Source organism: Conger conger, chromosome 17 (genome assembly GCF_963514075.1).
Source record: "Conger conger chromosome 17, fConCon1.1, whole genome shotgun sequence".
In the NCBI taxonomy this organism is placed as follows: domain Eukaryota; kingdom Metazoa; phylum Chordata; class Actinopteri; order Anguilliformes; family Congridae; genus Conger; species Conger conger.
Genome location: NC_083776.1, coordinates 26,820,964 through 26,835,871, shown reverse-complemented (window position 1 = coordinate 26,835,871; position 14,908 = coordinate 26,820,964). Strand labels below are relative to the sequence as shown.

The 14,908-nt window shown below is 45.0% G+C and overlaps 1 protein-coding gene and 1 long non-coding RNA gene across 2 annotated transcripts in view; both read left to right on the top strand.

Annotated features, from left to right (window-relative positions):
- Positions 1–14,908, top strand: part of adam23a (ADAM metallopeptidase domain 23a) — a 55,969-nt gene that overhangs the window by 4,969 nt on the left and 36,092 nt on the right. The gene's annotated exons all lie outside the window — the stretch shown is intronic.
- Positions 2,677–3,953, top strand: LOC133116202 (uncharacterized). The gene is made up of 2 exons (XR_009705844.1): positions 2,677–3,346; positions 3,734–3,953. It is a non-coding gene; the product is annotated as an uncharacterized LOC133116202 (long non-coding RNA).

The following is a 14,908-nucleotide window of genomic DNA, read 5'->3' as shown; positions in this document are numbered from 1 at the left end:
CCAGAAGGACAACCATCTCTGCAGCAATCCACCAATCAGGCCTGTATGGTAGAGTGGCCAGACGGAAGCCACTCCTTAGTGAAAGGCACATGACAGCCCGTCTGGAGTTTGCCAAAAGGCACCTGAAGGACTCTCAGACCATGAGAAACAAAATTCTCTGGTCTGATGAGACAGATTTAACTCTTTGGCGTGAATGCCAGGCGTCATGTTTGGAGGAAACCAGGCACCGCTCATCACCTGGCCAATACCATCCCTACAGTGAAGCATGGTGGTGGCAGCATGTTTTTCAGCGGCAGGAACTGGGACACTAGTCAGGATTGAGGGAAAGATGAATGACATCCTGGATGAAAACCTGTTCCAGAGCGCTCTTGACCTCAGACTGGGGCGATGGTTAATCTTTCAGCAGGGCAATGACCCTAAGCACACAGCCAAGATATCAAAGGAGTGGCTTCAGGACAACTCTGTAAATGTCCTTGAGTGGCCCAGTCAGAGCCCAGACTTGAATCCGATTGAACATCTCTGGAGAGATCTGAAAATGGCTGTGCACCGACGCTCCCCATCCAACCTGATGGAGCTTGAGAGTTGCCAAGCTTGTGGCATCATTTTCAAAAAGATTTGAGGCTGTAACTGCTGCCAAAGGTGCATCAACAAAGCATTGAGCAAAGGCTGAGTATACTTATGTACATGTGATTTCTTAGTTTTTTATTTTTAATAAATTTGCAAAAATTTCTAAACTTATTCCATGTTGTCATTATGGGGTGTTGTGTGTAGAATTTTGAGGAAAAAAATGAATTTATTCCATTTTGGAATAAGCCTGTAACATAACAAAATGTGGGAAAAGTGAAGCGCTGTGAATACTTTCTGGACGCACTGTGTATATATATATATATATATATATATGAGTCAGGTCCATAAATATTGGGACATCGACACAATTATCATCATTTTGGCTCTGTACACCACCACAATGGATTTGAAATGAAACGAACAAGATGTGCTTTAAGTGCAGGCTTTCAGCTTTAATTTGAGGGTATTTACATCCAAATCAGGTGAACGGTGTAGGAATTACAACAGTTTCTATATGTGCCTCCCACTTTTAAGGGACCAAAAGTAATGGGACAAACGAACAATCATAAATCAAACTTTCACTTTCTAATACTTGGTTGCAAATCCTTTGCAGTAAATTACAGCCTGAAGTCTGGAACGCATAGACATCACCAGACGCTGGGTTTCATCCCTGGTGATGCTCTGCCAGGCCTCTACTGCAACTGTCTTCATTTTCCCTTCAGTTTTGTCTTCAGCAAGTGAAATGCATGTTCAATCGGATTCAGGTCAGGTGATTGACTTGGCCATTGCATAACATTCCACTTCTTTTCCTTAAAAAACTCTTTGGTTGCTTTCGCTGTATGCTTCGGGTCATTGTCCATCTGCACTGTGAAGCGCCGTCCAATGAGTTCTGAAGCATTTGGCTGAAAATGAGCAGATAATATTGCCCCGAAACACTTCAGAATTCATCCTGCTGCTTTTGTCAGCAGTCATATCATCAATAAATAGAAGGGAACCAGTTCCATTGGCAGCCATACATGCCCACACCATGACACTACGACCACCATGCTTCACTGATGAGGTGGTATGTTTTGGATCATGAGCAGTTCCTTTCCTTCTCCATACTCTTCTCTTCCCATCATTCTGCTACAAGTTGATCTTTGTCTCATCTGTCCATAGGATGTTGTTCCAGAACTGTAAAGGCTTTTTTAGATGTTGTTTGGCAAACTCTAATCTGGTCTTCCTGTTTTTGAGGCTGATCAATGGTTTACATCTTGTGGTGAACCCTCTGTATTCACTCTGGTGAAGTCTTCTCTTGATTGTTGACTTTGACACACATACACCTACCTCCTGGAGAGTGTTCTTGATCTGGCCAACTGTTGTGAAGGGGTTTTTCTTCACCAGGGAAAGAATTCTTCTGTCATCCACCACAGTTGTTTTCCGTGGTCTTCCAGGTCTTTTGGTGTTGCTGAGCTCACCCGTGCGTTCTTTCTTTTTAAGAATGTTCCAAACAGTTGATTTGGCCACACCTAATGTTTTTGCTATCTCTCTGATGGGTTTGTTTTGATTTTTCAGCCTAATGATGGCTTGCTTCACTGATGGTGACAGCTCTTTGGATCTCATATAGAGAGTTGACAGCAACAGATTCCAAATGCAAATAGCACTCTTGAAATGAACTCTAGACCTTTTATCTGCTCCTTGTAAATGAGATAATGAGGGACTAACACACACCTGGCCATGGAACAGCCGAGCAGCCAATTGTCCCATTACTTTTGGTCCCTTAAAAAGTGGGAGGCACATATAGAAACTGTTGTAATTTCTACACCGTTCACCTGATTTGGATGTAAATACCCTCAAATTAAAGCTGAACGTCTGCAGTTAAAGCACATCTTGTTCATTTCATTTCAAAACCATTGTGGTGGTGTATAGAGCCAAAAAGATGAGAATTGTGTTGATGTTCCAATATTTATGGACCTGACTGTATATAGTGGTGGTGGTGTATATACACTCAGTGAGCACTTTTAGGTATTTATTACTCATTTTGTAGACATATTGGGTCTCATTCATGAAACGTGAGCTGAATGAATTTGTGTGTAAAATGCGAGTAGAGGGAAATTTACGGGTTTTTGGCATTCATCAATATTTTAGTAGCTCCGATCTTTTCGTAGCTACTAACAAAATCTACACCTGCTGCTGACCACGCGTAGTGCTTGTGTAAATTCAAGAATGCACATAAATAATGCTTGTCACTATTGGAAATTTACGTTTTTATTCATATTGCGCTCTGTTATGTAAACAATACGCAGATGCCTTTGAAACACGTGATATGAACATGACAATTAAAAATATAATACATTTAGTTAAATTAGTTGGCAATTAGCAGGTTTAAGATCCAGATTAGGTTCATGATTGTGAATTATCTATGAAAATCAACTCAATAGATTACACATTCTTTGTGATGCATTTGCTTACATAAACCGGAAAAACTTTCATTTCGTTAATGTGCAACTGATCTGTGAAGCACATGCTGCTACTCAGGCCGTTGTGGAGCGCACAAACGGGGTCTTGAAGGCAAGATGGATCTGCCTGGACAATAAAGGTGGTACCCTTCTTTATGCATCCGTGAAGGTGTGCAAAATAATATTAGCCTGCTGTGTCCTGCACAATGTGGCCATTAAACAGGGCCTTCCCCTGCCTGAAGTCCCCAATGCAGAGGAACGACTGCCTCCGGAACCAGCTCTTGGGCCTCGAAATGCGGCTGCTATACAGACACGCCAGCGACTTGTAGAGCAATTTTAAGGTAAGTGTTGCTAAGACTGAATAAGCTGTGCACATTTTAGGCCGACAAGCTTTGCAAAAAGTTAGTTTCATTTGTATTTTGTTTTATATGTATATACAACATCCTGTTTCAGTAGGCTACCTCAGTTCATGTTCAGGTCATGCTCTTTAAAATGTATACAAATAGGCTATATTTAATTATCAGAGTAAAAGAGAGTAGCTTGATTATCTTGTAGTAAATAAGTGTTTTCCCAGGATAAACACAGACATCACACAATACTGACAACATAACACTTTATTGTTGAGGACGCAAAAGTGCCTTGCAGATTTCCTTCAAGCTGGTGTTAATTTCTTGGAGGGACGTGTTGATTTGGTTGACTGCTGCAAGTAGACTTTCTTGATTCCTCAGGACCTCATCCGTAAGGACAGCCGGATCACCTCTTCGGCCTCGGTACCTGGGTGCAGCAGGAGCAGCAGCGGCGGCAGCAGGTGGTGGAGCCACATCATGGGAGGAGCACTCGCCAGCTAGAAATATGACACAACGTTTGTTTTTTTTTCGTTTTATGTGTGGCTCTTTTTTCATTTGAAAGAAACATTAAATAAATCTTATTTGAAAAATCTTTAATTTACGTTGGCTGCAGACTGACTTATTTTTACATTACATTACGTTACATTACGTGGCATTTAGCAGACGCTCTTATCCAGAGCGACGTACAACAAAGTGCAAATCAAACACAAGAACACGTGCAAATGTGGACCTGAGAGGACAGTACAGTTCCGAGTCCTAGTGTAAACATACAGAAATTCAGAACTCTTGAAGAGTTGTTTGGAGCTGTATAGTATAAAACAGAGCTTTAGGCTATTAAGATTCAAATAATTTGAAGACGATGCATACAAAACTGCAGTGGGCTATACGCTATCCGTATCCTTTCTTGAAATGAATGTTAAATAGCTCTACATTCCGACACTGATATCCATTACGCACCATATCGCACAATATAACATTACTGGTTTCCCGTTTCCACTTCATTCAATCCGAAGAGAAACCCCCACAAATGTTCTGTTTGTTTGGTGGGACTGTACGACCTAGGTTAAACTACACTAACCACTAAGCTATCAGTGATGGTATTCAGAATGTATTATGATACAACAATTATCACCTTACCATCTGGGTTTGATGTTGTCTCCAGTGGAGGCATGTCGGTGTCTCCGTCAGGTATAATTCCTAACAGAGAGGTCTCCCCAATAATGCCAGCGATGCGCTCGTCAGCAGGTGATATTTGTGCCTGTGAGCCTCCTCCTCCTGTGGCTGATGCATGTCAAACCATTTACGTTTAACCTCGGATATGGTTCTATTGTTCTACAGAGGCAACATTAACAGCATCTGTCACCTCCTTCCAGGCCTTCGCTTTGCCTGTCCCTGTCACAACACCACTACTGATAGAAGAAAATAAAACATTTTTTACTCAATAAAATATATATTTCACCCAAGATGATTTCGATCTCCGTTTTTATTTTTCTTTCTTTCTCTCTCTTTCCTTGTTTGCGCCATGATGACTGACAGGTCGACTGGATGCGTCTACACCTGCTTATATGGCAATCATTGTCTATTCATGGGCGGGGATTTATGCTAATTGCTGATTACCGGGAGCGCGCTTTCACTTTACGATGGATTGGCATTCATGATCATACACACGAGTTTACGATCAGATCTGAGTTTCCCGCGGCGTTCATGAATCCGGAGTAGGTTTTTAGTAGCGTGGACGTTTATGTGCAAATCTGCACATAGACTTACTAATGTTTCATGAATGAGACCCATTAAGTCTTCTCTTGCTGTAGCCTATCCACTTAGACTTATGTGTTGTGTGTTCCGAGATGCTCTTCTGCATACCACTGTTGTAATTACATGACATTACATTAATGGCATTTGGCAGACGCTCTTATCCAGAGCGACGTACAGTTGATTAGACTAAGCAGGAGACAATCCTCCCCTGGTGAGACGGGTGCGTGGGGGTTGGACCCAAAATGCACGACTCAGAAACAAAGGTTAGATAAAGTCCCGTCAGGGCTTTATTCGGGACGAATCCCAGGAGCGTAGTCAAAACAAGCAATGTCCATACACGTAGATCCAGCCAAACAAATATTAAACAAACAAAAAGCACGGTGCCGAGGGAAGAGGCAAACTCGTAGTCGGTAGACGTGCAGGGAGGTCCGGTAGCAGGAAAGCTGTCAGCGGGGCTGAAGTACAGGCGGACGGCAGGCAGGGTCGTAGTCGTGGGCGATGCGGAAGTCGAAACCATAAAACAAACAGCGAGGCAAAAGTACAAAATCGGTAGGCGAGGACGTGGTCAAAAACATACGATGGTCAACAAAACAGAAATCAATAATCAATGGTCGGTAAAACAGGCTTGGATCGTAACGTGTAATCAATAATGTAAATGCTCAAGAGTTGCTTTGATAACAAGAGGCAGACAATTTCGCGAAGAACAGTTGCGCGACTGGGCTATAAATGCGGGTGTAGACAGGTGTAGACAATTAGTTAGAGCGTAGCAAGGAAATGGAAAACAGGTGCGATGGATGACAAGTTTAACAAGGAGATTAGTAATCGTTAGTAATAAACCTATCCTGCCCTAGCATTCGTAAATTAGTAAATGACATGCACGAGAAACGTAAGGTAACATGAACACATGATTAGTCTTGTTAGTTTCTACCCAATCCTGATCTAGCGTTAGTCGTTTTAGTAAATAGACAAATGGAAATAATTAGGGAGTGAATGACAGAAGGAGCGAGAGAGAAAAGGCGGAACGCAAGGTTTGCGGAAAGACATGTAAAAGTGTATGCATAAACAACGACCAGTTAACGTAACAATAAACATAAATCAAAACATAATACAAAACGAAACTAAGACGATAACCATTCAACATAACAAGGTAATATAATCGTAACGAAACATAACTAGACATGACGAGAAAATAAATCGTAACAAGAAATAAACTAAACAACATGACGAACCTAGACTAACATAATACATGATAAGACACTACGTGACTAAGACAACATGAATAAACATAAAACATGGCGAGACAGACCTGAAACGTGACAGGACCCCCCCCCCCTTAACAACCGACTCCTGGCGGTCCTTGGAATTTATCAGGGTGGTCACGATGGAAGTCCTTGATCAATGTTTTATCTAGGATGAGACTGGGAGCTACCCAGGAACGCTCCTCAGGGCCATAGCCCTCCCAGTCAACCAGATATTGCACACCACGACCCCTCTTACGAATGTTCAAAAGCTTTTTCACAGTGAAAGCAGGGTGGTTATCAATGATGCGGGGGGGAGGGGGTGGGGGATCGGGGGGACAAATGGGGTGAGAGGATACAGGCTTGATACATGAAACGTGGAATGTGGGGTGAATTTTAAGTGAAGCAGGGAGTGACAGTTTAACAGAGGATGGGTTAATAATGCTGTGGATCTTAAAGGGACCAATGAAGCGGGGTTGCAGTTTGTGAGAGGTGGCTTGGAGGGGAATGTCCTTAGTGGACAGCCAAACGGAGTCACCTGGTTTGTAGGCTGGAGCTGGTGTGCGGTGGCGATCAGCAAAGCGCCGATTACGATCTGCCGTGCGTAAGAGCGCGGCCTTGGCATCCCTCCAGATCTTAGCGCAGCGCTTCATGTGGGTGGCGAGGGAGGGAACAGCAATCTCGGCTTCCTGGTCAGGAAACAGTGGAGGTTGGTAGCCAAGAGAGATCTCGAAGGGAGACTTTCCGGTGGCGGCGCAGGGCAGGGTGTTGTGCGCGTACTCAACCCAGGTGAGCATCTTGCTCCAAGAAGCCGGATTCTGGGTTGAGACACAATGAAGTGCGGCTCCCAAATCCTGGTTGGCCCTCTCGGTTTGCCCATTGGACTGAGGGTGATAGCCGGATGAGAGGCTGGCCGTGGCACCGAGGGCCAGACAGAAAGCTCTCCACACTTGAGAGATGAATTGTGGGCCCCGGTCGGATACAATGTCTGAGGGAATTCCGTGGATGCGGAACACTTCCTTAATCAAAACGTCCGCAGTCTCTTGGGAGGTGGGTAATCCAGGTAGGGGGATGAAGTGGGCTGCTTTACTAAATCGATCCACCACGGTGAGGATGGTGGTGTTACCTTCGGAAGGGGGAAGTCCGGTAACGAAATCCACCCCAATGTGGCTCCAGGGTCTGCTGGGCACGGGCAGAGGTTGGAGCAGACCAGGAGGGGCTTGGTGGGAGGCCTTGCTTCTGGCACAGGTGGTGCATGCCTTGATGAAGTGTCTGGTGTCGGGGATCATGGTGCTCCACCAGAACTTTCGCTTAAGCACCGCCAAGGTGCGGGTAAAGCCGGGATGGCAGGACAGGGGAGATGAATGAGCCCATTGGAGCACCTGTGTCCGAGCAGCTGATGGGACATAGAGGCGTATTCCTGGGTTGGACCTGGGATCGGGTTCCTCCCGTAGAGCCCTCTGGATAACAGCCTCAATCTTCCAGGTTACGGATGTGTAGGGACTACAACTTCCACATTCCCACAGGAAAATTCTGCGACGTCCACCACGAATGACGTCTAACTTGGTTCAGCCAATCCCGTAATGGCGGGAGCAATAAACGGTCCCGTATAAGAGCAAGACACGTTCTTGGGATCTCTCTTCTGGCTCTTCTGCTTCTTCTGTCTCTTCTGCTTCTTCTGTTCTTCTGCTTCTTCTCTTCGACGCACCCCTTTTGGCCAGTCGCTTCAGCTCATCTGCTCCGAGACTCGGACAGAGGCTGAATGCTGCACAGCGCACTACCAGGCCTACGGACACACCCAGTTACCTCGCGGTAACTACGTGGCCTATAGTGAGTGGAAATTGTTGTACGCGGAACGCTACATCAGTTTACCCCAATAAAGCCCAACAACGAAACAGCAACGAACTTTTACACCTGGAAAAGGACCAGCGGATCAGACGACAACGCGCTCGGACACCATTCACAGCACCATCGCCGCTTCTACAAGGACAGCATGTCTTTTGGATCCAGCAATGCGTATGGACTCAGTAAGAAAACAAACATTCAGGCATAGCCAGTGTTTAGTTTAGTCTTAACTGTTTTTGTGAATCTGTGTTTCAATATTTACCATCCAACCATTGTAATGTGTTTGGTTAGCTACATATATATGTACGTGAATTGATTCGCCGTCTTTTGCGCATATATAGAGTAAAACTACGCAAGTAGTCCCTTCTCACAGCTAACTCTAACTCATTACCACACCCAGAACTCTAGCGACACGCGCGCTTGCGCGCGGCACACACACGCACACACACATACCAAACTAAATTTCCTTACTAACTTCCCGTTAGTTTATCTGTTATGTGTTTGTATGTTTGTTTAATAAATATATTTTATTAAACCCCGGTGTCCGTTTTGGAATCGCATAGACATGAGAGCCGAGTTAAAGCAGTCTTTCGAAGAACTTCCAACCTTCAGGTTATCGGTATGTTCAATCATTAATATTGGTTATTTTAATTAATTGAAATACTATATTTGTGGTTGGATATTTCTGATAACAGTAATTTTATGAGACTGATTACTTTTCGCAGTTATACTGCAACACAACGTTTAACTGGCGCCCCGGTTTCGTAGAGAGTAAAATCCCTGCGTTATTTGGCGGCCCGTGCAAGGACCCTACATAATTTGGAGTCCCGTGCGAGGACCCCTACATATTTTGGCGCCCCGTGTGAGGAAGACTAGCTTTGGCTCAAATTTCATGTCTTGTGACTTCATAACGAATTCCCCATCCTAATTTGGAGCTCTGCGTGAGAAAGACGAGCTTTGGCTCATGTCACGTGCCTCCAGAACGAATTCTCGGCATTCTTTCTCAGCTAAATTGCCACCAGTGCAATCTTTTGAAAATACCGCTAGATGTCACCCTTGTACCATTTTTGAAAGCCTGCATGAGCCGCTTTCTCAATATACTGCCCCCTCGTGTAACATTGTGGCATTACTTTCGTAATCTTACACGGTAGTTTGTTGATTGGCATTTACCTTCCGGTATAATACGTATTATCAATAATAGTATTATTAGCCGCACTGTATTATTAATTATAATTACTTGGTCAAAGTAATTTTAATAATTAATTGAATTTTACATTTAAATCCAAATTTAATTGTAATTTCAACCAATCACATTCTGGTATTTAGGATTAATGTGATCAGCATCACAGTTCCTATTTTACGGTCTGAATATCCGCCATATGTTTGTTCATTTTGCTGTTGTTGCATTGCAGTACCGCTAGTGCAACTCGAGTCCCTGTGTGATGCTATAGCTACCTTGTACTATAGTTATAGAGAATATTCAAAGAGCGTTTTAAATTCTTTATCCTTCATCACAACTTGTATGTTGGATTGTGATATTGGGAAACAATTCATTGCCAACTGTTAGGAGCTCAAGGCCCTTGTCAAATTGTTAACTTCAAGAGTACCCTCTTAAGTTACTGATTTTAGCTTTTAGCTTTATTTGGCTTGAGATATGGAACCCATATCTATTGATGAGTACCTTTCCTTTTTAGCCCAAGGTTTAGCACCTGGCTACATAGCTTTCCTGAATCAGATGAACCTCACTGATTGTAGGAAAGAAATGTTCTCATTAATCAACGAGAAAGGTCACTCCCCCACCCAGTCAAAAGACCCAATTCTAAGTTGTCTGGTCTTGAATTTTGCCAGACAGATTAGTCTTGCTCTTCAGAGCAACAAAAACTTAGAATCAGAGATGGCATACCTCAAAGGACAACACACCAGTGTTTTACTTGAGCTTCAAACTGTTGGCAAGAAAGCAGTACAATACTTGCGTGATCTGCATTCAGCCGAATCAGATCTTTGTTCCTACAGAGAGGAATTATTTCAGTTGAAGAGTGGATGCCACAAGCTACCACATCCACTCTCTTCTGCAAGCCTGCTTTCTCAGGCTTGCCCAACTCCAGCTTCTCCTGCTTCCTCCTTACACCAAAAGGCGGGGGAAGGGGGGTCACAAATTGATTCGGGTTTGTCAGATCCCGGTTCCACAGCTTGCTCTGATGGAGACTCGTCAGTCTCCTCAGATTGCAGTGCTGTTGACCACCCATGCAATGGTTTGCCCACCTCTTCCCTGGAGAGGGAAAGGGGGGACTCCATCCCAACGGTGGTCCATCTCCGCAAGGGAGAAACAGTCAGGCAAGTACAGGACTGCACCTTCCATGCCCACCCCTCTCGTGAGGAGGTCAGGGAACCCTCCCGTGGACACGGTAGAGGAGATCTAACGTTATTAATTGGGCACACAAAAAGCAACGCTAATCCCGCTAGCTTTCCCTTTATAACTGAGAGGATAGGTGACAGCTCTGTTCAGTACACTGACAGCGACAATTCATCTTCTGCCAACCATTGTGAGAATGACTGTTTTGTAGCTCCACCCCCTAAACCAAACCGAGGACGTCGAGCTCCGCATGAAACGCATTCACATTCAAATGTGATTTCAGTCTCTCCTTCTCCAAACAGGCAGACGAGTGCAACTTCACAGGGTCTTCGCTTTGAGGAGCTAGAGGCCATGGCGAAGTATGTCCACACATTTGACCCCAAGGACTCCAAATTTAACATTCAGAGTTACTTGAGAGAAGTTGACAACTGTCTCTCGGATCTGCCCAGGGCAACCGATCGAGAAAAGGTCCGACTTGTATGGAAAACCTCTACCAGAGAGATCCATACATTTATGGAACAACTTCCACCACAGGTTCGTTCCAGCTATCCCAAGGTTTGTGAAGCGTTGGTAGCTGAGTACCTGCCATGGTTTGATCAGGCCACAGCCATGATCAAATCTGTGGAGGTTAAACATAGCCGTACAGAACGACCAAAAGACTTTTACCAACGACTTAAACATGCATTTTTCCAGGGCAGAAACGGACCAGGCTTAGATGAAGATCAAGCCTTCAAATCCCTTTTTGTGCACAACCTGCACCCCTGCGTCCGAACTCATGTTTCACTGTTTTCAAGGGGCCAACACTCAGCCCTTGAATTAAGGAATGAAGCCCAAATGGTCTGGGACACTTTAAGGATTGTGCCCAGGAACGAGGTATTGGAAACAGCTAAGCACGTTGTTCCAACCAAGCCCGCCGGCACTTCCCAAGTTGCCCCATTAAAGTCTAATGGCTCAAAACAACGGCATGTGAGTAAGTTCCCGGTTAAGAGCCACCGTGGTCGCTTCTCACACTCTGATTCCAGCCGGAATTGGAGAGAAGACCGACCCGGTAGGCCCAAGCCTCAGAGTCACCAGCATGACTCTGATAGGGAAGATACCTTGTCTGAAGAGAGCTTCTTCAGTTCCTCTGAGGACAACTAAAGCCTCTAACCTTTGTTCAGTAGTGTGTATGCCTTGAGTAACCACTCCAAAGAGCTATCTGGTCTTGTTCAACCTCCATCAAAAGACTGAATAAGACTGATCTATAGCCGTGGTCTCCTCACAGGCAGACTCCCAGCTGAAGCTTTGACCACTTTCTTTTGCACACCTTTCCTACCAAAGGGAGGTGGCAAAATAAACAGGTAGTTTATAGCAGCCACTTAGATTTGCATGTAGCAGCAGCAAACGCAGATCGCAAGTAGGTGCTGTAGAATCAAATCCAACACCTGTTATAACTCGTAAACGTTCATTGCTTCTTTCTACACCTACTGAACCATCGCAAAGTATTGCATGTAGAAACTACAGGGTAATCTTTACAAGTATATTGCCACACCCCAGTGTGCCTTACTCCACCTCTTCCCCAAGCAAGACAAGACCACTTGTGAGCTTACCACATCATTTAGAAATGAGACCACCTCTCCATTTCCTTCCTGATGACACAGCCATAAGGTTAAGCTTGGATACAGAAAGCTGCCCTAATTTGAAAATGCCCCCACATATTTCAGATGACAACCCTCGTCAGCAACCTGACTGTAGGGACTAGAACAATTGGTCAGTCTGAACAAGACTTCCAAAAAGGCTACAGCCTCTCCATCCTAGACCCCTACATCATCTGAACATTTTCATGGCTGGGTCATTCCTGTTGGTGCTCCACCTTCTGGACACCATCCAATAACTAACAAAACACCTGAACTAACAAAACGACTAACCCTTTCACCAAGGTTTCTTATGTTTTGTGACAATGTATTCACTGTTCGACCTTAGTGTTTCACATTGTTTGTATCATGTGTTTTAGACCAGTTTAGTTAATTGTTGATAAATGCCTGGATGTTTGTCAGTCAATTGTGAACTGTGCTACCGACCCAATGTACTTGACCTGTGGACTGTGAACTGACTTTTGTGCTCTCGAGGAACACTGGCTTCAGCCGCATCCTGAGACCACAGGGGGGATGTAGGGACTACAACTTCCACATTCCCACAGGAAAATTCTGCGACGTCCACCACGAATGACGTCTAACTTGGTTCAGCCAATCCCGTAATGGCGGGAGCAATAAACGGTCCCGTATAAGAGCAAGACACGTTCTTGGGATCTCTCTTCTGGCTCTTCTGCTTCTTCTGTCTCTTCTGCTTCTTCTGTTCTTCTGCTTCTTCTCTTCGACGCACCCCTTTTGGCCAGTCGCTTCAGCTCATCTGCTCCGAGACTCGGACAGAGGCTGAATGCTGCACAGCGCACTACCAGGCCTACGGACACACCCAGTTACCTCGCGGTAACTACGTGGCCTATAGTGAGTGGAAATTGTTGTACGCGGAACGCTACATCAGTTTACCCCAATAAAGCCCAACAACGAAACAGCAACAAACTTTTACACCTGGAAAAGGACCAGCGGATCAGACGACAACGCGCTCGGACACCATTCACAGCACCATCGCCGCTTCTACAAGGACAGCATGTCTTTTGGATCCAGCAATGCGTATGGACTCAGTAAGAAAACAAACATTCAGGCATAGCCAGTGTTTAGTTTAGTCTTAACTGTTTTTGTGAATCTGTGTTTCAATATTTACCATCCAACCATTGTAATGTGTTTGGTTAGCTACATATATATGTACGTGAATTGATTCGCCGTCTTTTGCGCATATATAGAGTAAAACTACGCAAGTAGTCCCTTCTCACAGCTAACTCTAACTCATTACCACACCCAGAACTCTAGCGACACGCGCGCTTGCGCGCGGCACACACACGCACACACACATACCAAACTAAATTTCCTTACTAACTTCCCGTTAGTTTATCTGTTATGTGTTTGTATGTTTGTTTAATAAATATATTTTATTAAACCCCGGTGTCCGTTTTGGAATCGCATAGACATGAGAGCCGAGTTAAAGCAGTCTTTCGAAGAACTTCCAACCTTCAGGTTATCGGTATGTTCAATCATTAATATTGGTTATTTTAATTAATTGAAATACTATATTTGTGGTTGGATATTTCTGATAACAGTAATTTTATGAGACTGATTACTTTTCGCAGTTATACTGCAACACAACGTTTAACTGGCGCCCCGGTTTCGTAGAGAGTAAAATCCCTGCGTTATTTGGCGGCCCGTGCAAGGACCCTACATAATTTGGAGTCCCGTGCGAGGACCCCTACAGATGCGACAGTGCAGGAACCCAGGAGGATGTTCTCAGGTGCCTCACGCTCAGGACAGGTGTCGAATTGTCGGGATAGGGCTTGACGTTCTTAGAACCCGGGCGGTAAGTGAGAGTGAAGTTGAATCTTCCGAAAAACAGCGCCCATCTGGCTTGGCGTGAGTTCAGTCTTTTGGCCGTCTGGAGGTATGCCAAGTTCTTATGGTCGGTCCAGACGATGAAAGACTTCTCGGATCCCTCCAGCCAATGCCTCCACTCCTCTAGTGCCAGTTTGACTGCGAGGAGTTCTCGATTTCCCACATCATAATTTCTCTCCGCTGGTGAGAGCTTCTTGGAGAAGAAGGCACATGGGTGTAACCGGTTGTCAGAGGCAGAGACTTGTGACAGCATGGCTCCCACCCCAGTGTCAGAGGCATCAGTCTCCACAATAAACTGGCGAGTGGGATCGGGGTGCACCAGGATAGGGGCGGTAGAGAACAGTCTCTTAATTTTTACAAATGCCCCATCTGCTTCGGGGCCCCAACGGAATGGCATGGCAGTGGATGTGAGCTTGGTGAGGGGGGAGACAACTTGGCTGTATGATCTTACGAATCTGCGGTAAAAGTTGGCGAATCCCAAGAAGCGTTGGAGTTGTTTCCGGGTGGAAGGCGTAGGCCAGTCAGTGACCGCTTGAATCTTCTTGGAATCCGCCCTGATCTGTCCCTTCTCCAGAATGAAGCCAAGGAACTCGACAGTGTCGGTGTGGAAGACACACTTCTCCGCCTTGACAAACAATTTGTTCTCCAAAAGTCTCTGGAGAACTTGCCTGACGTGAATCTCATGTTCCTTGGCATTGGTAGAGTAAATTAGAATGTCGTCCAGGTAAACAAATACGTGTCGGCCCAGTAAGTCCCGAAGAACATCATTGACTAGCGCCTGGAACACAGCAGGTGCGTTAGTGAGGCCGAATGGCATGACCAGGTACTCAAAGTGTCCAAGGGAGGTATTGAAGGCGGTTTTCCACTCATCACCTTCTCGGATACG